Source organism: Narcine bancroftii, chromosome 9 (assembly GCF_036971445.1).
Source record: "Narcine bancroftii isolate sNarBan1 chromosome 9, sNarBan1.hap1, whole genome shotgun sequence".
NCBI lineage: Eukaryota > Metazoa > Chordata > Chondrichthyes > Torpediniformes > Narcinidae > Narcine > Narcine bancroftii.
In genome coordinates, this window is record NC_091477.1 from 46,541,023 (window position 1) to 46,568,335 (window position 27,313).

A 27,313-nucleotide genomic window follows, 5' to 3' on the forward strand; every position below is an offset into this window, starting at 1 on the left:
ACCCACACTCCTGTTCGGCTCCGAATCATGGGTCCTCTACCGGCACCACCTACGGCTCCTAGAACGCTTCCACCAGCGTTGTCTCCGCTCCATCCTCAACATCCATTGGAGCGCTTACACCCCTAACGTCGAAGTACTCGAGATGGCAGAGGTCGACAGCATCGAGTCCACGCTTATGAAGATCCAGCTGCGCTGGATGGGTCACGTCTCCAGAATGGAGGACCATCGCCTTCCCAAGATCGTATTATATGGCGAGCTCTCCACTGGCCACCGTGACAGAGGTGCACCAAAGAAAAGGTACAAGGACTGCCTAAAGAAATCTCTTGGTGCCTGCCACATTGACCACCGCCAGTGGGCTGATAACGCCTCAAACCGTGCATCTTGGCGCCTCACAGTTTGGCGGGCAGCAACCTCCTTTGAAGAAGACCGCAGAGCCCACCTCACTGACAAAAGGCAAAGGAGGAAAAACCCAACACCCAACCCCAACCAACCAATTTTCCCTTGCAACCGCTGCAATCGTGTCTGCCTGTCCCGCATCGGACTTGTCAGCCACAAACGAGCCTGCAGCTGACGTGGACTTTTTACCCCCTCCATAAATCTTCGTCCGCGAAGCCAAGCCAAAGAAAAGACCCTCTGACACAAAATATTTAAATTTCCTCCCAATTTTAACAGCAAATCCTTTTTTCCCACCTCTCTATAAACTCTTTCCGAGATAATGGTGAGTCATCACCCTTAAGTTTAAAATCAGAATTATGACCTAACAAAGAAACATTTAAAGTGTAATGAGTAACCATAGCCTGTCTGTTTCTGTACCTGCTGCAGTATCACAGGCTTTTGTTTCTTTAAATGAATCTGTCCAGCATTTTCTTCAACAATTCCCCATTTAGTTTCACACTTAATTGGGTATTTCAAATTACCTTTTTGAATAGAGTTTTTTGGGCACAGATTTCATATTGTGATTCTTATCTGCAAATGTAACAGAATTTTGTCCCTTTTGAAAAGCTTCACCTGGCTTTAATTTAAGATCTGGATTTAACACATAATCATCTGTAACTTTAACAGAATTTTTTCTAATCTTCCCTTTCTCTCTCACCCTCCCTTTGTATCTCTTCTCTCCTTTTTCCCTTTCAAACCTCTGTCGTTTTCCTGCTTCATCCACCTGAAATCTCCTTTGTGGTTCTACTTCTTTTTGTTTTTCCACTCCCTGTAATCTGTTTTTCTATTTCTAGCTCATGCTGTCTATTGTTTTTCTCTTCCTCACACTCAGTTCTAATTTTTTTCTAACTTCCTCTCTTTCAGTGTAACTGCTGCTCAAGAGATCTACTCTCAAAATTGTTTTAACACCTCTTCCTCAAAAAATATTTTCTTTTACATAGTGTTCAGCTATAATTTTTTTCATTGACCGTTTTACCTCTGTAAGTTCCAACTCTTTAGCGATATCATTCTTTTTTTCTCTTTTCAGATCTGCAAAGTTTGGTGATGGCAAAATCTTATCAAATCCTATTTGGAAAGTTTCACTTGGCCCACACTTAGTTTTGGGATTTAAAACATAATCATCTGCTACTTTTGTAGACTTTGACCAAGTCTCCACTTTCAAATCGATACAGATTGGTGTTGCCAAACATTTATCAAAATCCATTGCTGTTTTTTTATCTACACACACAATAAGCCTTTTAATTGGTTTTCAAGAAGAAATTTAACCAAGCAAATAGATTATTAATCAATCAAATAACCTCTTATTAAGCTCCAATTTTGGTTAAACCCCAGACTTGAGCCCCCAAATTTGTTACAAAATAATAAAATCTTAAGAGTACTAATAAAGGAACAGCATTGGAAAATTCACCAGGCAATGATAAATTCAAAATAATGTCATTAAACTATTAAAAAGCATGATTTAATCTTTATCTTCCCAAACTTAAAATCAAAGAAATTGGCTTTGTTTGATGTTTCTCTCCTGCTTCCGAGTAGTCTAGCATTGACCAGGCAAATGCTTCTTAAGTAAACAGTCCATTGTTCTCAGTATCTCAAGAACCATCATATAATCTTTCATCCCTCTGCTTTGACTGTAGTCAGAGCAGACTCTGTCTCTGAGATGATGTCAGTTGCCATCTTGAAAGAATCTCTGTGTTTTTAAAATGGAAATGTGTTGTCTTTGTGCCCCTGAAACCAATCCCACAAAATAACATTAACTAAATCATATAAATATGAAATGTAGTTTAGCATTTAAACTAAAGATTAATCATAACACATTTGTCATGGACAATAAACTCATTATCAATATCAGGAAAGAGAGTCCAAATAAACAGCCTATATGTAATGGTGGAGGATGTGAGGCAGACTCTTGAGAAGAAGGGGGTGGTGTTCTCCATGTTGCAATTAAGGTGAGTGTGGATGTTGGTGGGGGAAACTGGGTGAAAAAAAAAGCAGTAAGGGGTTTATCATCTTATGAAGATGGACAAATTGCCAGGTTCGATGAACCATGCTGTTAAAAGAACTGAGTGGGGGTGCAGGCTGGGTCGGCTGGGCCCTGCAATGTAGAATGCTGAGGATGACCTTTTGGAGGTTTATAAAATCATGAGGAGTATGGATAAAGTGAATGTACAGTCTTTTCCAGTGATAGACAGTTCTAGAACTCGAATACATAGGTTGAAGGAGAGATGGGAGAGATTTGTGTAGGACCTGAGGGTCAAAACTTTTCAGCCCATAATGAATGATTGAAGTTTGTACTTTTTTTGTCACAGGTCGTTTAGCAACCAGACAAGTAGACATCTCATACACAGCACAAGTAAGACTCAGTACAAAATTACAAGTTGCAGAGTTACAGAGAGTGATCAGGTGGTGTGGAGCAAAGGCAACATAAGTTGACTATTTTGGGGTTCATTCAAGAGATTGATGGCAGCAGAAAACAATCTGTCTTTGAATGTGGTGGTGCGAGATTTCATACTTATGAATCTTCTCCCAGACTGGAGGAGGTGGTGAAGAGAGTGTGGCCGGGGTGGGAGAAGAGACTTTTCATATGTTGGCTGCTTTTCAGATTCAGATTTCAGATATCAGATTTATTGTCAGAGTACATACATGGCATCGCATACAACCCTGAGATTCTCTTTCCTGCGAGCGAGGCAGAATTACCACTTATGGATAGTGCAAAAAAACTGTATATAGCCAATACATGTAAACAAATAAAGAACAGTAAACAGATATAATGAATGTAAACGAACTGTTCAATACAGAGAAAATTTAAACAATCAATAAAGTGCATAAGTAAGACTCCTTCAATTGAGTCCCTGATGGAGTTTGTCATTGAGGAGTTTGATGGTGGAGGGGTAGCAACTCTTTCTGAACCTGGTGCGAGTCTTGTGGCACCGATACCTCTTTCCTGATGGCAGCAGTGAGAATGGAGTGTGTGCTGAGTGGATGTTCTCAATAGTGGGGAGGGTTTTGTCTGTGATGTCCTGGACTATGACCACTACCTTTTGGAGGGCTTTAGGCTTGGGTGTATTGGTGTTTCCATACCAGACTGTGATGCAGTCAGTCAACACACTTTCCACCATACATCTGTAGAAGTTTGCCACAGTTTCTGGTGACGTACCAAACCTCCACAAACTCCAGAGGAACTAGAGGTGCTGATATGCTTTCTTTACGATGCCTTTAGTGTGTTGGGACCAGGAAAGATCCTCTGAGATAGTGACTGCCAAAAACTTAAATTTGCTCACCTTCTCCATCTCTGAACCCCCAATTATTACTGGATTGTATACCTCTGGCTTTCCCTTCCTGAAGTCAACAATCAGCTCCTTAGTTTTGGTGACATTGAATGTAAGGTTATTGTTTACCAAGGCAGCATGTGTTTTAGATGGTGAGGGTGGTGGGTCTATGTGTGATGGCCTGAGCCATGGGTATGATTAAAGGATGTCAAAATGTCAAAAGATCTTTGGACAGATGTATGGGTAGGAAGGGTTTGGGAGAATATGGACCAAATGAAAACAAATGGGGCTCACCCAGAATGCCTATTTTGTCAGCACAGATGAGTTGGACCAAAGGGTCCTGGACCGTGTTGTTCAACACATTGTGATGAGCTGAATTGCCTCATGTGTTGTCATTTTGCTATCTCTCTTTTAGGAATTGTCTGTAAAATTTCAAGCTGCGGCAATGGGCGACACGGTTTGCGTTACAGTTGCTATTGCTATTACGTTGCCAGTGGCCTGGGTAAGAATCCGGCATTGTCCGTAAAGAGTTTATATGTTTTCCCCGTGCCTGCATGGGTTTCCTTTAGGTGCTCTGCTTTTCTCCAACCCTTTAAAACTTCTGGGGGGGTTGTAGGTAAATTGGAGTATTTGGCATTTGCTGCATGTCTTTAAAAAAAAAAGTGATGAAATGCTTTTTCTGCAATTGATTTTGAGCCTCCTGAGTGCTTTTTGTTGCATGAGGCGTAGTAAAAGCAGTTCAGACCAGAAATCTCCCACCTCTGTTGCATTTGCTGATCTCAGTTGGAGTGGCAATTGCCAGAGTGTAATTGGCCAAAGACTCTGAGCACAGTGTGAGTCAATATCTTCAGGGGAGAGGCAGAGAAAGGATGCAATCTGCTCACTGTTACAAAAAGAAATAAAATCACGCCATATACAGCATGAGTGATGCGGGAAGACTGAACACAGGCAGTGGTAAAGGAGGGGTGTGCTAAAGAGAAGGTGTCTCCGCTTGGCATGTGTCCAACGATACATTTAAATACTCATTAATAAACAGTGAGTACATAGTTCAAGAGAAAATCTCTTTACTCAGGGCAGTGAGAAAATGGTTCAACCCACCAGGACATAGAGCTTCACAGCACGGAAACGGGCTTTCAACCAACTTGTCCATGCTGACCAAGTTGCACACTGAAGCAGTCATCAAATAATAATCATGGAGGGATTTCAGGATAAGAAATTCATAACTAAGAGGGAGCAGGGAAAAGAGGAGTGAATGGTGGCCTGATTAATGTATGCATGGATCAAATGGGCTGAATGTCCTGTTCTCGGCAAGACTTGGCACCAACAACCAAATTGGAAGTGTGGGGCAGGTGTGCAGAAAACCCGGAAATTCAGGAAATAACGGTCAATTCCACGATGAGCCAGGACTTCTGCTGCCGCACTTTGCGGCCTAGCATGTGGGATTTTAAAAATCAGCATCCAATCATGTGGCTTCTGCTGAGAATGCAGTTCTCCACTGCAATCCTTGCTGTGAATTAATTATTAAATAGCAGCAGCAATCTGAGGCAGCGACAGCTTGTCATGTCTTGAGTTTAATTTCTTTTTGTACACCGATAGTTAAACATGTCGGGTTTGCAAAGATGCTTGGTAAAATACATTTCACAAACCGACAGAAAGCCCCAGGGAACTGCATGTGCTGGCATGGGGGTTTTATGGAACAATCTGTGGAGGTGTGCAAGCAGAATGTTGAAAGGCCAGTCATTTCAGGATGTAGGGCTGGACCTGTTCCCAAAGTTAATTAGAACTGACCTTTTTGGGTTTAAGTCCAACCCAATCTGATTTGATGGAAATCTGTGAGTGGGATAGAGGGTTAAATTTACAATGTATCTGGACCATCTCAACCTTTTGATCTTGGGGTCAAAGTGCAAAAATTGACCCCCAAGTACACAATAACAAATGACCATACTTTAAAGAGCCATGTGCAAATAAATCATCTGACCCGGAAAAAGTAATGAGTTGATGCCTGAGAACATAAACGCTAACAATGTTGAAGAAATTAACAGTTGGGCAGAAGGATTATGCTGCTCACAACAGTGTGGTGCAGGGCAGCAGAGGGGACCCGGCTTGTAGGTGGGAGATTGGGACCTGCGGGTGATATAAAACGACACACCATCACAGAGCCTAGCATTCGATGGCACATCAGTGGGCTCATAAGAGCTTTTTTTTTACAAAGCTGTGATTATGTTGATCACTGAATCACGGTGCTGAGTGGTTCTGCCCTCACATTGTAAAATCAGTACTTTTTAACAGTTCATTGTAGAATAGTCCTGTTGTTGGTTTTATTGTAGTGTATATAGCACTATTTTGTAATTCTGATCGATGCTGATTGTATTTCATTGGCTGGTTTATTGGTACAATGACAATAAAGTGAATTATCATCATTATTCAACATTAATGCCGGACACTGTCTGGGTGGAGTTTTGTCCCCTCTCCCTGTGACTGTGTGGCTATCCCCTGGACTTTTGTACCCTCTCCTTGTGACTGTGTGGCTATCCCCTGGTCTGTCTGTGTGGAGTTTTGTACCTTCTCCCTGTGACTGAGTGGCTATCCCCTGGACTGTCTGTGTGGAGTTTTGTACCCTCTCCCTGTGACTGTGTTGCTATCCCCTGGACTGTCTGTGTGGAGTTTTGTACCCTCTGTGACTGAGTGGGTTTCCCTGGACGCAGTTTTATGAATTTTTCAAGTGCGTAGGTGGGTGGGTGGGTGGGTGTGTGTGCGTGCGCTGAACGCTCTTTGTTAGGCTTAGTACGCTCTCCCTGTGGCTGTGGGAGTTTCCCCATATCTATATGTGTCAGGTTTTGTACAGTCTCCCTGTGACTCCGCGAATTTCCCCAGACAGTATCTCTGTGAAATTTTGTACATTCTCCCTGTTACTGTGTGGGTTTCCCCAGGCGCTGTTTGTGTGATGTTTTGAACCCTGTCCCTTTGTGTGGGTTTCTCCGTGTTTCTCTGTGTGATTTTGTTGACTCTCCCTGTGATGGCAAGGGTTTACCTGGGATTGTCTGTGTGAAGTTCTGTACAAACTCCCTGTAGCTGTGTTACCCCAGTCTGTCTGCATGGTTTGTACATTCTCCCTGTGGCTTCATGGATTACCCCAAGTTTGTCTGTATGAATGATTGTACACTCTACCTGTGACTGCATGCATGTGCCCAAAAGCTATGTGATACTTTTGTACACTGTCACTGTGACTGCATGGGTTTCATTGGGACTGTCTGTGTGATGTTTTTGTGCACTCTCCTCTTGACTGCATGGTTGTCCCCTGTGGCTGTCTGTGTGATGTTTTGAACACTCCCCTGTGACTGTGTGGGTTTTCCTGGGTCTTTCTGTGTGAAGTGTTCTACACCCTCCCTGTGACTCTGTGTGTTTGCCCGGACACTGTCTTTGTGAAGTTTTGTACATTCTCCCTATGGCTGTGGAGGTTTTCCCGGTCTGTCTGTGGAAAGTTCCATGCCCTCTTCCTGTGACTGCGTGGATTTCCCCAGATGCTGTTTGTGTGAAGCTTTGTGAATTGTCTATGTGTGGGTGTCACCGTGTCTCTCTGTGAAGTTTTGTTCACAATCCCTATGACTGCGTGTATTTTGCTGTATTCTATGCAAAGTTTTGTACACTCTCCCTGTAACTGTTCCGCAAAGGCTGATTGGCAGCGCACTGGGCCTGAGTGGGTGGGTAAGCAAGGGTGGGCAGAGGGTGTAGGTGAGGAGTAATGGGCAGGGGAAGTTATGGTGGTGCGAGGGGCAGTTTGAGGGAGGGATGAGTAGAAGGAGGGGTGGATAGGGAAGAGGTAAAAGGGGAGGGGCAGGGCCAGCAGGGGAGGGGTGATTAGAGGGTGAGAGACGGGTAGAGGGAGGAACAGGTTGAGGGGAGAGGCAGTAGAGGGGCGTGTATAGGATGGGGTGGGTAGAGGCAGAGCGAGTGGAGTGAGGGGTGAGTAGAGGTTGGGTAAAGGACTGGTCAGGTAGAGGGATGGTGGGTCGAGGGTGAATAGAGGCCTAGAGCCTGAGGAGTGAGCAGGAAATGCTGAGTCCTGATGCAGGCCAAAATGGACACAGCCTGTGAATGCTGACTACATCTCCACAGGGACCAAATATGTTTCCCTCAGGTCAAACAAAGGGTGAACTTGAGCTACCTACTCCTGACCTGTAACATTATCCTCCTAAAGTTATATCCTAAAGTTTAACATTACATATGTTGAAAGAAGAGAAAACATGCAGATGTTGTTGAAAATTTTCAATAAATATTTAGTTCAGCCCTCGACTTAGTCCAAGTTTTTAATTTTGGCCCTCCGTGAATTTGAGTTTGACACCCCTGGCCTAGACACTGTCTGTGGAAGTTTTGTACACTGCCCTGTGACTGCAAGTGCTGCTCCGGACTTTCTGTGAAGTTTTGTACACTCTCCCTTTGTCTACATGTGTTCCTCTAGATGCTGTAATGTTTTGTACTCTCTCACTGTGTGTGGATTTCCCAAGCTCTGCCTATGTGAAGTTTTCTACTCTCTCCCTGTGACTGCCTGGGTTTCCTCCGACGTAGCCTGTTTGAACTTTTTGCTCGCTCCACATAACTGTGTGAGTTTTCCACAATTGTCAGCAGCTACTTTAATTCCTCCATTTGGTTCCTCCTGCTTATTGTGCCTGAGAAGTAGTTGACTTTTCCTGTCTGTCCTTAATAACCTGTCTGCAACCACCATTACTGGAGCCAACACATGATCTTGGTCACTGAAACTTCTTTCACAAAAATCTTGGATACTTTTCCCTTTCTGATCATCATTTGTGGGACACTGAGCACCCAGTGAGCTGCTTAAAGGACTCAGTGAGTCATGCAGCATCCAGGGGCAGAAATGGTCAGTCAATATAGACTGGTCCTGACTCCTCATCAATACTAAAGTAAAAAGAAGTGATATTATGTAGCTGAAGGGGAAAAGAAATTGGGGAGGGGGCCGAGAAGGTAGGAGGTGATCAAATGGTCAAAGACCTCTTGTGTACCTCCCCCCTCCCCCCCCCCCCAACCCCGGCATGGCAACTCTCTTCTTCCTGTCCAAAAATGTATTTCCTCTCTTTTTTGAATATTTTATTTTGAGAATTGTTAATTAATATGCGGTCAAAACGAAGGATAATCAAAAAGAAAAACATCTATATCAATAATATTAACAGAATAATAAATATCAATCCACATGTCGATATTAAAGAAAGTGAGAAAAAAAGTCAACATGCGATTCAATTATTATAAAGAAAAATTACAGTAATACTACAAAAATGCAAATTCAATGCCCAAGTTGAACCAAAGGGAGAAAAAGATCATAAAGATAATAGAGAGAAAGAAGAACAAGATAAGAAGAGAGAGAGCATAAGAAAAATAAAAGATTGGCGTCACCTTGGATAAACCCCATTCCCATCAAGGGACAAATAACCTGTCTTATTGAGGGCCCTCGGCGCTGTGAGCCCCGGGGGGAAGTGACAGGATGGGGGAAATGTTAAAGATTTGCCCCAATGTACCTTAGGTACAAATTCCATATTCTTAAAAGTGCATCAGACCTGTTTCTGAGGTTATGGATGATCTTTTCCAGGGGAACACAGTTATGCATCTCACTCTTCCAGTGGGTTAAACCTAGTTGGGAATCAGATTTCCAAGTAACTGCTATGTATTTCCTGGCCACTGCTCAAGCAAGCTTAATGAATTTTAATTGATATTTCGATAGCCTCATTTTAGTTCTTTATATCTTCTAAATTCTCCAATAAAAATAATTCAGATGCCTGAGGGTATCGAATTCCAGTATTTTCTTTTCCCCAAATCTTCCCACAAAGGCCTCAAAGATGTATTTCCCCTTCCCGAACTTGAGGTTTCACTCATGAAAGCTCCAAACCTTCATTCATCTTTGAAGATTTCCCTCCACTGCAGTGGCTCTGCTGAACCTCAGCTGGGTTGCCGGTACCTTGATGGACTCCCTTTAATGATGATGGCCTGAAATATGTTCACACTGCAGCGAAGTTTGATGGGTGAGTGCAGCTGGCTATGGTGGTTAGCTTCCCTGCTTAATTATGAACATGTGCGGGACAGAAGCACTTTTGTAAAGGCTCCGAGGACAGATGCTGCAACATGGACAAAGAATCCTACTCATCATCCGCAGCTTGTTTGAGCATTGCCATGTTGTCCTGCTATGGGCACCACAACACTGGCTTTGCTCCAGAACTCTCTGTAGTTTTCGCCAACATGCCTGGTGCAGAGTTATTCCACTTGGGCCTGCTCTATAAGAGGATGATGCAAGTCCAGTGCTGCTGTTCATGTCTCTGCACGTTGCTCTTGAAGCCGATCTGGATATGGTTGTGAAGTTCTCACAACTGATTAATCCACCTTTAATTCTTTGAGCTAACCTTTCCCAACAAAGTAGGGCAGGTCCATGCCTGGTGGCTTTACCTTCTTTTAAACAACTCGAGGAAGTTGCACATTGTATCTGACCTTGGGTTTCCAGTGCCTCACCAGATTGGGTCTTCTGGTGCAATATGTTGTTTGTCAATGACATGCACCCAACAGCTACAGGGAGGTGTTGAGCAGGCGAGGAAGGCAGGATGATGATGGGTGATCTCAGAGAGGTGTAGAAAAGGATGGCGTAGTGGTTAGCACAATGCTGTTCCAGTGCCAGCGATCAGGAGCAGGTTTCGAATCCCGCGCTGTCTGTAAGGAGTTTGTACCTTCTTCCTGTGTCTGTGTGGGTTTCCTCCGGGTAGTCTGGTTTCCTTCCACCATTCAAAACGTACCAGGGGTTGTAGGTCAATTGGGCAGCATGGGCTTGTGGGCCGAAAGAGCCTGTTATCGTGCAGTATGTCTAAAAGAAATTATGAGAAGAATAGATCGGGTGAATGCAGAGAGTCTTTTGCCCAGAGCAGGGAAATCGGTAATCAGAGGACATAAGGTGACGAAAGAGAGATTTAACAGGAACCTGAGGGGTATATTTTTTTACAAAGAGGATGGGGGGGGGGGGGTGGAACAAGCTGCCAGAGGAGGTGTTTGAGGCAAGTATTATTACAGTGTTTAAGATGTATATGTGGACAGGATAAGTTTAAAATGATATGGGTCAAACGCAGGCAGGTGGGACCAGAGTGGGTGGGCACTTTGATCAGTGAATGCAAGTTGGGCTGAAGGGCCTCTTTTTGAACTGTCTGACTCTATGACCTCAGCATACACTGGTAGTTGAGCTGTCAGCAGCTACATCAATGTTCATGTCATTACGCTGATCATTAGCGTTGATTAACATTTTAAAGTGCCTGGATTTTTCATTCAGCCAGCTAGCAATATGAAAGGCTTGATGTGGCCACTGCTGACATTGCTTGTGCCCTTCATCTGTGGATCCAGTTAAGAGGCAGCCACATTGCTAGGTCTGGAATCAAGTGAATGAATGAAGAGTTTATTGTCATGTCCGCACTACAATGTACAGAAGCTTCCATGCTGTCCCTTTCCAGATACATAAAACACACTAACAACAATTTAAGTATAATTAACACAGACCTAGAGAGAAAAATGTAAATGAGCAAAAAAGAACCCTGTGCCAATCCTCTGCTGCCCCTAAACCCACAGCGTTCATTGTCCACTGCCGAGCATAGTCGCCACCATTTTGAGAACAGACCTCCAGTGGTTCTCTACTGTTAAAAAAAAATCCCCTTTGATGTGCACTGTGTTTCCCCTCCCTACTCTCCCGGTTCCCCACCAGTGACAATGCTGGCATTGCTGCAACTCTGGCACCACCGCCTTTGTTTTTACGGAGGAAGGGGAGTCTAAAACTAGAGGGTGTGTGTTTAAGGTAAGATGTGCAGGGGTTAAAAGAGATCTGTGGGCCAACTTTCCTCACACAGAGATGAAAGGGTGAATGGAACCAGGGGCAAAGGATAAAAGGTGGGAACAACTGTTGAGTTGTAAAACATGTAGACAAGTACATGAACTGGACAAGGTTTATAACAACTAGTTCAGATAGACACTTTGACTGGCAGGGACATGTTGGGCTGAAGAGCCTGTTCCTGTGCTGTAAAACTATAATGACTTTCTTCAGAGAGTAGAAGCGGAGAGTTGGCAATAGAGTTCCCTCATCCCTGGATGATCAGAGTTGTGGTCTCAGGAACATATCTGCTAACTGAAGTAATCAAAATCGCTGGAGAAACTCAACAGTTTCTGCAGCATCCGTGAGAAGCAGAAGGCAGCCTGGATATCCGTGACTTCTGTGTGAGGCACTGGATCGCAGCATCTGCAGACTCCTTGTTTATCTGCTGACTGAAAAATACTTTTTTTAAAAATGGTAACATGATGCTTTGTCATGAATGAAAATTCACCTTTGTGATTTTTGACCTTCAAATTAGATCCATATTTAAAAATAAAGGTTACAGAGATATTAATTAAAAAAACATTTAGACATACAGCATGGTATCAAGCCATTTCGGCCCAAGAGTCTGTGCCACCCAATTGACCTACAACCCCCCGGTATGTTTCGACCAGATATGATGCCAATGATGGGCCAAATGGCCATCAATGACAGTAACCAAGCTGAAGAGATTTCAGATCATGTCAAATCCCCTGGACTTGCAGGATCAGCTGCCCTACGATGGGCTTCATGGAGAAATTCTTGCTCATGCTTTCAGCTCATCCTTTTCCCTGAATTAAGGGAATATTACCTAAATTGGGGAAACAAAATCCTGAGGGGTATGAATAGAGTCAATGCAATCTGGCTTTTTCCATTGTGATTCGCTGAGGACATGGGTTAAGGTTGAAAGGTGAAGTGTTTGAAGGAAAAATCTGGAGAATTTCATGCAGAGAAGTGGTGAGCGTGGAATGAGCTGCCTGCTGAAGTGGTAAATGCAGGATCAGTTTTGACATTTAGTAAAAATATGATGAGGAACATGGATGGGAAGGATACGGAGGAGCAGGTCAATAGGGCTAAGCAGAATAATAATCGGGCACTGATTAGATGGGCCAAATGACCTGTTTCTGTGCTGTTGTGTTCTGTGGTTCCATGCTTGCTGGTTGTGTGTTATTGTACTGGGGTCGGGGAGGTGGATATATTCAATAGAAGAATATTAATTACATCAATGTCAGCTCGTGAGCTTTGAATATAATTACATTTTTCCACCACCCCTGCTCCCTCACTCCATCATCTTCCTCTTTCAGTCAATCATCTCCCCTCCTTCATGCCATAATCTCCCCCTCCCTCACTCTATTATCTTCCCCTCCCTTACTCCATCTCCCATCTCTCACTCCATCATTTTCCCCCTCCCTCATTACATCTCCAATCCCTCTCTCCATCATCTGCCCCATCACTTCATCACCTCCCTCCCTCCATTATCTCCCCCCTCGTTCCTTTGCCCTGTTTTCTCGACTCGTTGCCCCTGATTTATTGTGTGGGGAGGGTGGGGGCAGTGGGCAGCTGCTGGCCAGCATTTCTCCTTGTTCCTGGTCCAGCAGATTTCTCCAACCCTGGCATACAGAAGCCAGTTCGTCCCTGCACCCTTGTCCCTGGCTCAAGATCAACAAAGTGAGCCCAGAGCCTTCATCACTGCTCAGACAAGTCAGCAGCTGATGGCAGCAGAGAGATTTTATACAATAATTCCCATTTCACTCCACCCTCAAAACATTTATTTTAATTTAGAAATTCAATGAGAAATCAAACATTTGCTGCTTAGTGCTTTGAATAATAATTCTGAGGAGCTTTAGTCTATAATGGTGCTAAATTATGATTAGTTTATAGTTCATTAGGTCTCATTTTAGTGGAAGAGTCCGTGTATTGGCTCCTTTGATGACTGCAAGCTCTGTGATACTGACGCACTGTTGGATTATGGCTCTAGGAGGCTCCATCTGCAGCCATATCTAGCTTGGACTTTGCTGCTACGAATAGCTGCTTGTGCCATGCTAACCCTCAGCTGGAAGCTACAGGTCCACTGGAGAATCCAGATGGTAAAGAGATAATAACCTGGAGCCCTCTCGGGGCAGCTGCAGGGGTACCTGGGTATTGGCAGGCCCCCATCTTGATACAATGCCTCAGGCAAACATTGCGTTAATTGTACAGTGCATGTCCCTTTCTCAATCCTCAACCACTTCTCTGGAGACTGACTGTTTTCTTTGCTCAGTGCTGCCAAGTGATTTGGGTGTAGTTTTGCTTTCAAATGTTTGCTTTGCACCTCAAGTTCAGGTTCATTATCATCTGTACATATACAACCCGGTGAAAGAATGTTTCTCTCGACCATGGTGCACGCACACTCTCCACACAATACACAGCACCTAATAATCACCCCTACATGCATACAGATATAGTGTAAAATACATATATGAAAATATTTTGGATTGGTTTATTTAGTTAAAAGATGCTGTTCATCAATCTCTCAGCCCAGAGGAAGAAGCTATTTCTCAGCCTGGCAGTCCTGATTTTGATGCTCCTGTATCTCCTTCCTGATGGTGATAGGTTAAAGATACTGTGTGCTGGATGGAAAGGATCCTGAATAATTCTTTGAACCCTATTTAAACAATAGTTCTGGTGAATGTTGTCAATGGAGGAAAAAGAGACCCTAGCAATCTTCTTAGCTGCGTTGATGATCCTCTGTATTGACTTGCAGTCTGATGCCTGGGGTCACTAAAGTCCAGGAGAAACTGAGCAGGCCCCTCAACATCCATAAACATTCACTCAGGTGAATGTTGCATGATTGCCCCTCTTTCAGGTAAACTCCAGACAATAAGAGGCAGGTACAACCGAAGTGTTCGTAAAACATTTGGACAAGTACTTCCTCAATCTCTCCTTGTACAGTATATCTACATCCTCAGAACCAGCCTGGGGATCAGGGGTGCAGTGCTGACAGAGCTTACCTCAGGCAGCAGCACCGGCACCTCCTTGTCACTGTGTTTGGTGAGCTCTGGCACCTAAAAATTTAGCACTGCACCCCTGATGCATTGCTACATTCCTTTTGTGTCAAAAATAGAAATGGGCAGAGATGGAGAATATTGACCCGGAAATTCTTTTTACCTTGTTTCACAGTCATGGAAATTATATCCTTTGGCCTAACTTGCTCATGCTGACCAAAATGTCCCACCCACTCTAGTCCCACCTGCCAAGGTTTGGCCCATATCCCTCTGAACCCATCCTGTTCATGTATCCATCCAATTTTTTTCTTAAACATTGCTATAGTACCTGCCGCAACCACTGCCTCTGGCAGCCCATTCCATGCACCTATTACCTTCTCTGTAAAAAAAAAATTACCTCTCAGGTTTCTGTTAAAGTATCTTCCCCATCACCTTAAATCTGTATTCTCTGGTTATCAGTTCCCTTACTCTGGACAAAAGACTGTACATTCACCCACTGACACTCGTCTATGGTTTGAAATGGATTGAGTGGACAAGATATTAAACAGGCATTCAACGGGCAATATACCTATGGATCAGTGGAAGCTTTGGGGCTCGTTGAATGCAAAGCCACGTTATTGTAGTTTTACAGTAATGACATAACATGAGAATCCTGAATATCCCATCTGTGTTATTGACTGCTGTGATCTACAATTCCATCATTGCCCTCCTGTTGAGTTGCTAAGTGTTTACAATGAGACGTGCCGAATAACTGATAGAATATGATTGACAATTATGGTTTTAACTTAAAATTCAATGGTGTTAAGCATAAGGCAGTGATTGTCAGCTGCTCCTCACACACACATGTATGATTACTGGGAATTTGTAATAACTTTATCAGGACCACCAGTTGACCAAAATGTCAAGTTGAATGGTTTCCAGGCAACTGTAGTCCAGGAGGAGATAAAATGGAGTAGAAAACTCCTTTCTAACACATCTCACCCAGGCTTAGGGGCATCCCTGCATCCTTCACATGGAAAATACTTGTGATGAGCAGTTACCCGTGTGCTGTAGTGAAACACAACAGCAGGATTATGCCCATGATTCTCCCAGAAACACTGCACTTTAAATCATGCCAATGAATCCCCCTGGGGTGGAGGGAGGGAGGGAGACTGTGTGTCTGTGTGTGTGTGTGTGTGTGTGTGTGTGTGTGTTGGGCAAAGGCACTGGGGGATGTGGGGGAAGTACTGCAGTTCCACGTCTTGATCAAAAGTACCATTAATTCGAGTGCAGACCGCCTGGTCTTTTTCCTCCCCCTCCCTCACCTTTTTATTCAGGCACCTGCCTGTTTTTGCTTATACCTGATGAAGTGCCCAGTTCCAAACAGCTGGTTACCTTTTACTTCCAATGGATGCCGTGTGACCTGCTGAGTTTTTCCAACAATCTGGTGTACTGGACTCGACCCTAGCATTTGCAGACTTTCTTGTTCAACCCCACAAATATAAGTTCATGTTTATTGTCACATATACCAAGCAGCAGTGTGTGGCGATGTACATCCTCATGGCGAACCGGCCCCGTTTGTATCGCCATGTGGCGGGGCAGCCATGGTGAAATGGCGTCGTCAGAGATTTCTCTCTGACTCCAGCACCCTGGGCAGCGATGATGACGTCACAATGTACCAAGTGACTGAGCTCATGCTGCCCTTAAAGGAACGTGCTGAATTGGAATAAAAACAGTTGTTAATGACCCTCAACGTGGTGGCTTTGTTTCTCCCATGGCTCACACCACCACAGTGGTGACCCCGACGAGCCCAGATGTTTCTCTGGACTCAAAACACCATGGATTCAGCAGAGGTTAATGCTGTCTCCATCAAGCTTCCCCCACCTTTTGGACCCACCAACTGAAAATGTGGGTCGGGCAGGTGGAAGCACAATTTCAATTACACAACATCTCCTCATGTTCTATCATGTCGTGAGCGGTCTGGACCAAGATATGACAGCAAGGGTGGACGACATCATCCACCACCCCCCAGCTATAGGCATGTACACCGACCTCAAAAACCTGCTGCTTGGAACTTTCGGGCTAACTCGCCAGCAACGGGCTTCCAGGCTCCTTCACCTAGATGGGCTTGGGGACCGTGATCCGTTAGCATGATGGACGAAATGCTGGCCCTGGTGGAAGACCACATGCCTTGTTTTCTCTTCCGCCAGATATTCCTGGAAGAGATGCCGGAGGACATCCAGCTGCTCCTCACAGATGAAGACATCTCAAACCTGAGGAGAGCAGCAGCCCTTGTGGATGCCCTCTGGCACATGAAGAGGGAGAACGAGGAAGCTCTCAACCAAGTGGCATGACCAGGTGCCAGCCAACTGCAAGCCGCTCCCAAGACCAAGCCAGAGAAGGGCCAGTTGACCTAGTGTTTCTATCACCAGCGCTGGGGAGCGCAAGCCTGTAAGAGCCACCAGCCTCGTGGGTTTCAGGGAAACGACCAGGCCAGCTGCCGTTGATTGCTGCAGCAGCTGGCCACACAAACAGCCTCCTTCATGAAATGTACAGATCCACCGGCCACCGATTCCTGGTGGACATAGGTGCTGAGCTCAGCGTCCTCCCCCCTCCCACCCCCACAGCATTAGAGACTTGCACCCGATCTCGAGGTCCAACCCGCAGGGCACAGATCCAGATTGGACCAGCCTCCGTGGGCACCGCGCTGTTAGGGGCCAACTTCCTCAGAGTTCACAGCCTACTGGTTGACATGAAGAACAAAAGGCTGGTCAAGGCCCGACAGTTCCACTCCATCCGACTGGACACAGCAGAAGCCCGCAGGCTCGAAATCACCGTCGTAACTGCTGCCAGGGATGAGTTTGACGAGATCCTCCATGAATTCCCTGCCATCTTAGAGCCATGGTTTAACATCGCCCTGCCCCAGCATGGGGTCTTCCACCACATTGCCACACAGGGACCCCCACTGCTCGCTAGACCCAGACGGCTGCCACTCGAGAAGCTCCAGAAGGCAAAGGAGGAGTTCTCCAGGCTCCAGGAACTGGGAAGTCCGGCACTCGGACAGCGCCTGGGCTGAGACCATGTGGGGACTACTGTTGGTTAAACGAGGCAACCACCCCTGACAGGTACCCGGTGCCCCACATACAGGACTTCTCCGCCAACCTCCATGGCACATGGGTCTTCTCCAAAGTGGAACTCATGCGGGGATACCATCAGATCCCGGTGCATCCAGACGACGTGGGTAAGACGGCCATTATCACCCCTTTCGGGCTCTTCGAGTTCCTGCATATGTCCTTCAGTCTAAAGAACGTGGTCCAAATGTTCCAGCGCCTCATGGACGCAGTTGGAAAAGACCAGGTCTTTGTGTTCATTTACCTGGATGATATTCTCATTGCCAGTCGCAACTGCGAAGAACACAAAGCCCCCCTCCACACACTCTTTGCCCGCCTGGCGGACTTCGGCCTCATAGTCAACGCGGCCAAATGCCAGTTCGGCAAGAAGTCCCTCCAGTTCCTGGGGCACACCCACCCCAGCGCTGGAGAAGGTAGCGGCTGTTCAACGATTTCCCAAACCCTCCACCCTGAAAGGCCTCCACGAGTTCACAGGGATTGTGAACTTTTACCATCATTTCATCCCCAGAGCTGCGTGCACCATGCGCCCATTGTTTGCGCTCATGGCCACCAAAGAAAAGACTATCATGGTCAAAGGAGTTGGGCAGGGCTTTCATCGTAACAAAGGAGGCTCTAGCCAGCGCCACGCTGCTGTGGCACCTGCGGCTGGAGGTGCACGCGGTGCTCTCTGTGGATGCCTCAACTATGGCAGTGGGGAGGTGGGGGTTCTGGAACAGTGGCTCGATGGACAATGGCGCCTGCTGGCTTTTTTCAGCAAGCAGCTGCACCTGCCGGAGCTCAAATTACAGTGCCTTCAACCCTGGGTCCTCTTCGGGATTAGGATGGCACCCAAGGAGGACCTGCAGGCTTCAGCATCAGAGATGGTCTATAGCACACCGCTTTCCCTGCCGAGTGAGTTTTTTGGCCAAGACCCTGACACTACAGTCACCGACAAAAATCTGCTGGCGGACCTACGCAGGCGACTGGCCTCCCTAGCTCCCCCATCCCCAGCACGCCATGGCACCCGGCTGTTTCATCTTCCCAAAGAGCTTGACTCGGCCCAGTTCGTTTTTGTGTGGAGGAGACCACAAGGTGCACCGCTACAGCGACCATACAAGGGGCCATACAAAGTCTTGCACCAGTCCGGCGGAACCTTCACCCTGGATGTTGGGGTGAGAGAGGAAGTTTTTACGGTGGAACGCCTGAAGATGGCCCATCTGGACTTATCATAGCCGGTGCAGACAACCGCGCCCAAGCGCCAAGTCCGGCCGCCAAAGCAACAGGACGCGTAGCCAATTCTGGAGGGGGCTCTGTGGTGGCGCACATCCTCATGGCGATCCAGCCCCGCTTGCATCGCCACGTGACGGGGCAGCCATGGGGAAATGGCATCGTTAGAGGTTTCTCTCTGACTCCAGCATCCCTTCCAGCGCGGACTCGGGGCAGTGATTACGATGTCACAATGTACCAGGTGACTGAGCTCATGCTGCTCTTATAGAGGCATCTGGAATTTGAATAAAAACAGTTGTTATCGACCTCAACATGGTGGCTGTGATTCTTCCACTGCTCACAGCCACAAGTGCATTTATTACAGGTGTTTAAAGCAGTACCAAGACTTTAATTTGTTAAACTGTTTCAATTAAACCCAAATTGACTTTTTGCAACTGGAGGTGAAATTGTCCTTATAGATACTCAGTTCCTTCCTTTGGATTCAATTGTGAATGGTGAGATTAGTCAGGAAGGCTCAGCAGTGTCTACATTTCGTTAGGAGGTTGAGGAGGAGAGAACTACCAGCCCCCATCTTGACAACATTTTACAGGATTACAATTGAGAGTGAACTGTCTGGATGCATTGTTATGTGGTCTGGGGTCTCCCTTTCCTCTATTGACAGCATTCACCTGGAGCATTGCCTAAATAGGGCTTAAAGAATTATCAAGGATCCCTACCATCTATCACACAGAATCATCGACCTACTGCCTGAGGAAGGAGGTACAGGAGCATCAAAATCAGGACTGACAGGCTGGGAAATCTTCCAGCAGGGAGTCATGAGATTGATAAATGGTATCCTTGGGTCTCTTGTAAGTGAAATGAGTAGATTATTCTGAAATATTTGTACATATTTATTTTGTATTATTTTTGAAGTTTTTGTGACATTATGCGCTATGTGAGAAATGCATTATGTGTGTGTACCGTTCTCTGGTGAACCGTTGTTTCGTCTGGTTGTACACTCAAATGATAGTAAAGTTGAACTTGAACTTGGGAAGTTATGATTGTGTTTTCCCAAAGTAAATTGGCACTAGTTTTAACCTATCTGGGGCAGGTGTTTAGTTTGGAATCTCTCCAAATTTCAGGTCCTTGGTACATGTTTTGCTGCTTTTGAAATGCTGCAGTTTAATTCTTATTGTCAGGCCTGATAGGGTTTGCTTTCAGTTATTCAATAGTCATCATTATCTCAGAGGGAAAGGATCCATTTGCACCAGATTTCAAACTTAACCAAATTGAATCCTGCATTTAATTTAAGTTTGGTTGAGCACATATTTCTGTGGTTCCTTGTAATGGATTTGTGCCAATACTAATCTTTAAAGTTAAAATATATTTTTCTTAGTAAAGTTGAGTTATGGAATTATATATATTTTTGGTGAGGGAATTGTGGGCTGGCTTCAGGGTCACACAGAGGCACACAGTTGCACTCAGAGAGAGAAGTCATTTTCGGAGTCGAAGTGTCTGGAGAAAACAGAGCCATAAACCAGAAGTGTTTTCTTAATTGAAACTCAGGAACAATAGGTGTTGGCTTAAAAGCATTTGTGTGAAGACAGAATTCTGCTGGTAGTTGTTAAAACAAGCAGGATTTTTAATTCAGTGATTAAGACTATCCAGAGTCATATCCACTTATAAGGGGACAGAGATGCTATTAATATTATAGATGTGAATTAACTTTGCAAGTAACTTCAAATGACCAACTGGTTTGATTCTTGCTTTTGGAGAAAAGAAGCAGAAATAATGTCATGTGATGAAAGTTTTGGGAGAAACATATAACTGAATGAGAGGCATTTTTGAAACCAGAAGGAAGTTGACCATCCTGTGAAAGACAGGATTGAAGAAATAGTAACCTGAACATGTTACTCCTGGTCAAAGGAGAGCACAGAGCAAGCATTTTTGAATGGGGAAGATCACTTCTGACAGTCTCTTTAAGATAAAGAGGGCAGTTCATCCATGTCATTTTCTAGTTGGGCACTTTGTTTAACCCTTGTCTGGGTTTATGAAATCATTGTGGAAGAAAATAGCCACTTTTCTGTTTCTTTGGAAAGAGGTCAGATTCTTCATGTGGAACACAGATTCCAAAATCTCCACATAAGAGAGACAAAATCACTTGTATGAAGAAAGATTGCTCTGAACACAATTCTACAATACATTTGTGAGTTTTAAAGAGATCTGATGGCATGATATTTCATTATTGCTTTTGAGCAACAATTTAAAGAAATCGGATGCCTCACACTTACTCCATAATTGCTTTTGAACAGCAATAAAGACTGAGTTTCAACACAAAAGCTTTCTGAGACTGAACTTTAAAATCATATCTTCAGAATCAAGCTTTAACTGTAATGGTTTGGGTTTTAATTCACCCATTTGCACCTAGTGGAGTTACGAGTTAAATAAGAATTTTTATGTTTTTAATAAAATTTGTTGTTTTACCAAAACGATTGTCTTAGTTATTACCATTGCTGCTGGTCTAGTATGTTACATTCCTGGACTGGACAATTCATTTCTAAAAATCATCACTTCCTAAGTCTCCAATTCAAGAGGAGCATGGAATTTATTTTAGTTGTAGTTTTGTATTGGAATGAAGATACATTGGCCTCAAGAACCTTTTACAGTGCTAGCAATCAGGGTTTGAATCCAGTGTTGTGAGTAAGGAGTTTGTAAGTTCTCGTGACCCGCACAGGGGTTTTTCAGCTGCACTGGTTGCCTCCCACCCTCCAACACATACACGGTTGGTCAGCTGATTGGTTGTAACTTGGCAGCACAGATTTCATGGACCCGAAGGATCTTCTACTGTGCTGTATTGTTAAAGTTAAAAATGTAAAAGAAACCTCTACTTCACAGAATAGTGATGTTGGTAGTGGTCTCTGGAAGAGCTACAAAGATAGTTAGTTTCTGGCTCCTGTTCCACTCAAGAAAGAAAGGGTTTTTTTTCTTGTAAAATAATTTACTCACCACCATTTTCAAAGCTATTGGAGAATCACTTTGCACTGGTGCTTCTGTGAAGAATTAGAACCCTAATAACCATCTGCTTGGGCAAAGATGAAACACATTCCTCCAAATGAATTTGATTTGTTGAGATTCCTAATTTTGAACAAGTCTTTCAGATTTCATTTTTCCCTCCTTTATGTTTGTGGAAAGTGCTTCAGTTTCTTAAGCAACACATAAATTGCTGGAGGAACTCAGTAGGTCTGGCAGCATCCATAGAAGGCAATAGACAGTCAACATTTTCGGCAGTAACCCTTCATCAGAATAGACAGAAAGAAGATGGAAGCCTGAATAAAAGATGGGAGGGGGAGAGAGGCATACAGGCTTGCTGGTGATAGGTGAATGCAGGTGCTAGGTGAATGTAGGTGAGTTCCTTCAACACATTGTGCGTTTCTCCATTTTTCCATTATCTGCAGTACTGGTTTACCTCCAGTTTCTTAAGTCTTTCCTCATTTGGTAAAGCCCCCCACAACTAATCTTGCTCCCCAACTCCATGGCTCTGCTGTCCTTCAAGCAGGGAACCCCAGAGATGTACCCTGCTCAGGCTGAAATTAGACTTCACAATGTCTCATGTAGATTTAGTAACATCACTCTGCTTGATGGTCCTACTTAATAGAACTTTTTTTGTGTTTACCACTTCCCTTTGGTCTTTAGTTCCCTTTTGTGTTTTTTAGTGCACATCCCACCAGGGTTGGTGCCACAATGAGTGTTAGCGAGGGGCATTAGGGTAACCGGGAGGGTCACAATCCAACACTTGTAAACTCGCTCAGCGGAGGGGGGAGGAAAGTGTGGTGGTGGTGGTGGTACTGGTACCTACCTACTGAACATTCATGCCCTCTGATGTAGCAGACGAAAGCACTGCTTTTACTGTGTGGAGAGTCACTAGTGGGCATCAAGCTAGACGCTAGTGATGCTTGACGCCCGCTAGTGAGCCAGGCGAGGACAGGGGCGAGTCTGACGCCGAGCGATGGCCGTGAGTGGATGGAGGGGCACAGCACTTCGCTTGGGGGGGATCTTGCAGACCATTAGATTACTTTGTTCCTCCACTGCACAGCACAGCAGTATCTAGCTTCATAAAGAATGCCTGCAAACCACACCTAGGAAAAATGAGATCCAATGTTTCATTTTCGTGGGCCACAGTTTGAGTAAAGACTCAAGGCTTTGGGTTCAGGTCCCAAACAAGGTTCATGATAATTTGGTGAGAATTTGTGAGCAGAAAAAAAATCAGGTCATAAAAAATTTAACAGGTGGTCACAAAGAAAATTCCTCCAGGAATGTTTACTATAGCAATGCCCCTTATTTTGGGCTCATCCCTCAGATCTCATTTCAACCATCCTCATGATGTTTTGGAGGAAGGAAAATGAGGTGAGTTAAGAATTTGCAATTAAAAAATATTTTTTAATAAAAAGCACAATAAAGATGGCAGAAGGTGTCTTGTAGAATTTAATGTCGCAGCCCGAAGGAAGTTCAGCCCACTCTCCTTCCATATCACTTTCTGAGCATGTCCTTCCTTTTTGTGCATCGGTGCTCCGATATTGGTTCGGAATAGTGGTGAACTGACGAACCTTACGAGACATTGTATTGGCAGTAAGAGCTCTTATTCATGGTGCCTTGGTAATAGTATCCACTTCCAGCACTGCTAATTCAGGAGAAGGAAGGGAGAACCATTGAATGGTACACCATGAAAAGTGGACTTGCGAGATGCATCATAAAGTGGGACGGGAGCTGCTCTGCTCAAGATCAGAAAAATCTACAGAAGGTGGTGAATGCAGCTCAGGTCATTGTGCAAACTCCCCTCCCCTTCTTGGACTCCATCAATGTCTCCTGCTGCCTAGAAAAGGCAGCCAAGGGCCCATCACAGCCCAGACTTCTCCCTCCTATTCACGCCAGGGATTCAGTTCCAAGAGCTGAGGATGGTGACTTAGTTGCCTCAAGCTTGGGTTCATGAGGTCATCCTGCTGAGTCCTTGCAGACAGCTGTTGGAAGAAACTAACTATTCCTGCTGCTGGTGGAAAGCCACTCCATGTGGCTTGGTTAATATGGTGGTTAGCACCAGCAGCCCGAGTTCAAATCCGCTGCTGTCTGGATGGAGTTCGTATGTTATGCCCATGACCTATGTAAGTTTTGTCCAAATGCTCTGGTTTCCTCCCACATTCCAAAGACATATAGATCAATGGGTTGCATGGGTATAATTGCGCAGCATGGACTCGTGAGCCAGAAGGGTCTGTTACTCTGCTATATCTCTAAATTATATAAAATCACAATTTTACAGTATGTGTTTAGTGCCAGCACTGAAAATGGCCAAAGATGCTTCATGGTAACGTCTATTTTTACAGAGCTTCCTCAGAAATGTGGGCCTCAGGGAATCTTCTAATGGAAGAGTGAGATAAAGATAGTTAGGTTGTTTCATAGCAGTGGTTTTCAAACTATCCTCTTAAACTTACATTGCACCATAAGTAATCCCTATGCCATAAGTGTAGTGTGATTCATAAGGGATTGTTTAAGGTGGTTCATGAGTGGAAAGAAAAAAGGTTTGAACTGATATGCAGGAGTGAGGGTTGTTTTCTCATTCCCAACCATGTTATCTGACTGGAGCTGTGAATGAACTTGATGGAGATAAATCATGACTCATCTATGCCACTGTTTTAATCGTACGGAATTGACTCATTATGTGCAGTTTCATAACTCCAAAGGAAATGGGCCAATGACAATTTTTCTCAAGCAAAATATTTCAGTAACAATTGGGTCTAGAGCAATTGGGTCCTTCCCTTCCCACTCACATACCACCTAAGCAATCGTTTACCAATCATAAAGCATTTAAGGCATGCAGATTGCTTAAGATGGAATGTGAGTTTAAGGGGTGGGTTTGAAACCACTACTTTATATAAAGAGAAGTAAATGTATTTTGGGGGATGGGGCGGAGGGGGGGGGGGGTGTAAGGAATCACATATCTCAGGACCAATTAATATTGTTGGAACTTTGAAATTGGACTAGAATATACAAGAGCCAGAATTAGGAAAATGTAGGTCTCTTGGAGAGCTATATGGCTGCATGTGGTTACTGGGACGTAGTGTTGAACCAGTGTGGGTCAGCCAGCAACAGGCTGGTGTATGAGATAATGCACGTTTATATGAATTGATCACTATATAGAAAACAAAACAAGGACCTACAGAGAGCATGATGGGAAATCCTTAGGTGTGGAGAGTTTTGGCTGCCTTGTGTGGAATTAAAATTAAAATTGATTTGATGTCACATTATAATGGCAATAATGAGATGACTCATTTCAATTTCCATACTACCTGTTATTATTAATTGAAATTTTGTGAAAGGAATTCTAAACAGATTATGCCAGTGAAATAATGTCTTGTTCTTTAATCCCAGCGCTCTTGCTAATTTGATCTGTGACTTGAACGTCAATCGCTCATCAGATCAACTGCATTTCAAGTCTATCAGCTTTGAAGCTGTGTATTTTCAGAACCATGGACAGTATTGTTTAACAAAACAGAACATGGCAGGGCGCAAACAGACTTTGTTTCCATTCAAAGACCCCGAACAAGCACTGAAAATGTTTTTTTCCCAATACATCTCTGGGAACATTTTTTGGCACTGAGGTCAAACCGTGTGTTCAGTCTTTGATCCATGATAGCTCAGCCAATCACTGCAGAACTGGTATGCAGGGGTGAGGGTTGTTTTCTCATTCCCAACCATGTTATCTGACTGGAGCTGTGAATGATCTTGATGAGGATGCATCATGCCTCATTTATGCCACCCCTGAACTGGAAGCTTAGTGTTGGCTTGTCCTTGTGATTGGCTATAGAGCAAAATGGAATTGATTCTGGAATCCATCCCAGTTCTGTTAGAACAAAGGGGAAATTGGATTGGACAAACTGGTTTGTCAGATTTTGATCATATGTGTGCAAAATTACTTTTATTTCCAAACCGTTTTCTGGTTTAGTTTTCAACAATGTCCATGACTGTCCCAAAGCAGTAATGTAAATCAGTTCCTGCTCTGCACTCAATCATAGAACCATAGAAAACTACAGCATGGAAGCAAGCCCTTCAGCCCATCTAGTCTATGCTGAACTATTATTTTGCCGAGTACCATTGACCTGCACCCAGACCATAGCCCTCCAAGCCTCTCCCATCCATGGACGTATCCAAATTTTTTTCTTAAATGTCCAAATTGAGCTGTATTCACCACTTTGAATCTGTCGCTGTCTGTATGGAGTTTGTATGCTCTCTCAGTGACCTGTGTAGGTTTTCCCTGGGTGTTCTTCTCTCACCCTCCAAAAACATATGGGGTTGGTCACTTAATTGGGTGTAATTGGGCGACACATATTTTATGGACCAGAATCGGGTTCTGCAACATTGTAATTAAATAAATAAATAGATAGATAGATAAATAGAAGATAGACGCTTGACATTTGGAGGATCATCACAAGGCTACATGCACTTCTGATTTGCAAGTGTATGTAGGAGGGAGCTGAAAGATTAACCAGGTAGTGATAGATGAAGACTCTGACCAACAAAGTAAAATAGGTGCAGCAATGTTGACCATTTCTGTAGAGCTCATTAAAACAAGGGCATATCCTTGAAGAAATTGTTTTCAGTTTCTTAAATTCTTTCCATCGCTGACTGACACCAGCATAAAAATGCAGTTACAAAAGCCCCCAAACCAAAAAGCCATATTAAAATGATGGCCTGCATTTACATTATGATACCTGCTTTATTCCCTTCGACAAGAACAGATGTGCTTCAACTCTGCCTTCTAACCACTGAGGATTAACAAGCCCCACTTGCCAATTGTGAGTTGATTGTTCACTCGAACTAAAAGTGACTCTGATATATTTCATCAACAGCAGAAAGCAGGGTTGTCGTCACCACAGGTCAAGGTCTTCATTAATCCCAGAGAGTTCGGTGATTTCTGAATGACATGTCATCCATCTTGGAACTCATTGTTTCACCTGTTAGCGCAAAATCATTATTTTCCCAGACTGTCGCAAAGAGGTCTTTTTTCCTCAGGAGGGACTGGGATAGGAGCCCAATGCAGCCTGAAAAGGTCACAGGTGCTGGTGGAATTATCATATTAATATTTATGCCGTACAGTAGAATTCTAAGTTCTGCTGCTCAGGAGAATGTTTAATCACTAACTTTCTGTCAAGGCTCTGAGCCCTGAATGCAAGAAACAAATGTGCTATTTCCACTGGGAAAGGAAAGACCTTTCTGTCTGGTTTGAAGAATGAACTCTGTTACTTGCTCCAGCCCCTTCACGACAGGCACAATGTTGAATGATCTGCCCTGTTGCTTTGTAGTGCACTTATGAGCTACATGCAAGAGGCTTGAGGTATTGAGTTGCCTAATTCTTTTCATGTGCTGTGGTCTCAGAGATGTGGGAGTGCACCTGGGATGAGGAGC

General features: G+C 44.3%; 1 protein-coding gene and 1 long non-coding RNA gene across 6 annotated transcripts in view; one reads left to right on the forward strand and one right to left on the reverse strand.

Moving 5' to 3' along the window:
- The window catches only part of LOC138743494 (serine/threonine-protein phosphatase 2A 55 kDa regulatory subunit B beta isoform), a 220,026-nt gene that overhangs the window by 28,572 nt on the left and 164,141 nt on the right, over positions 1–27,313 (forward strand). For 3 of the 5 annotated variants that reach the window (XM_069898973.1, XM_069898968.1, XM_069898971.1), the window contains exon 1: positions 19,643–19,728. The exons of the other annotated variants lie outside the window; for them this stretch is intronic. The gene's annotated coding sequence lies outside the window, so the exon portion shown is untranslated. Of the gene's footprint in view, positions 1–19,642; positions 19,729–27,313 lie in introns of those variants that run through there. 5 annotated transcript variants of the gene reach the window in all.
- On the reverse strand, positions 1,873–16,171 carry LOC138743495 (uncharacterized). The gene is made up of 2 exons (XR_011344928.1): positions 15,939–16,171; positions 1,873–2,160 (listed from the first exon to the last, which is right to left on the reverse strand). It is a non-coding gene; the product is annotated as an uncharacterized lncRNA (long non-coding RNA).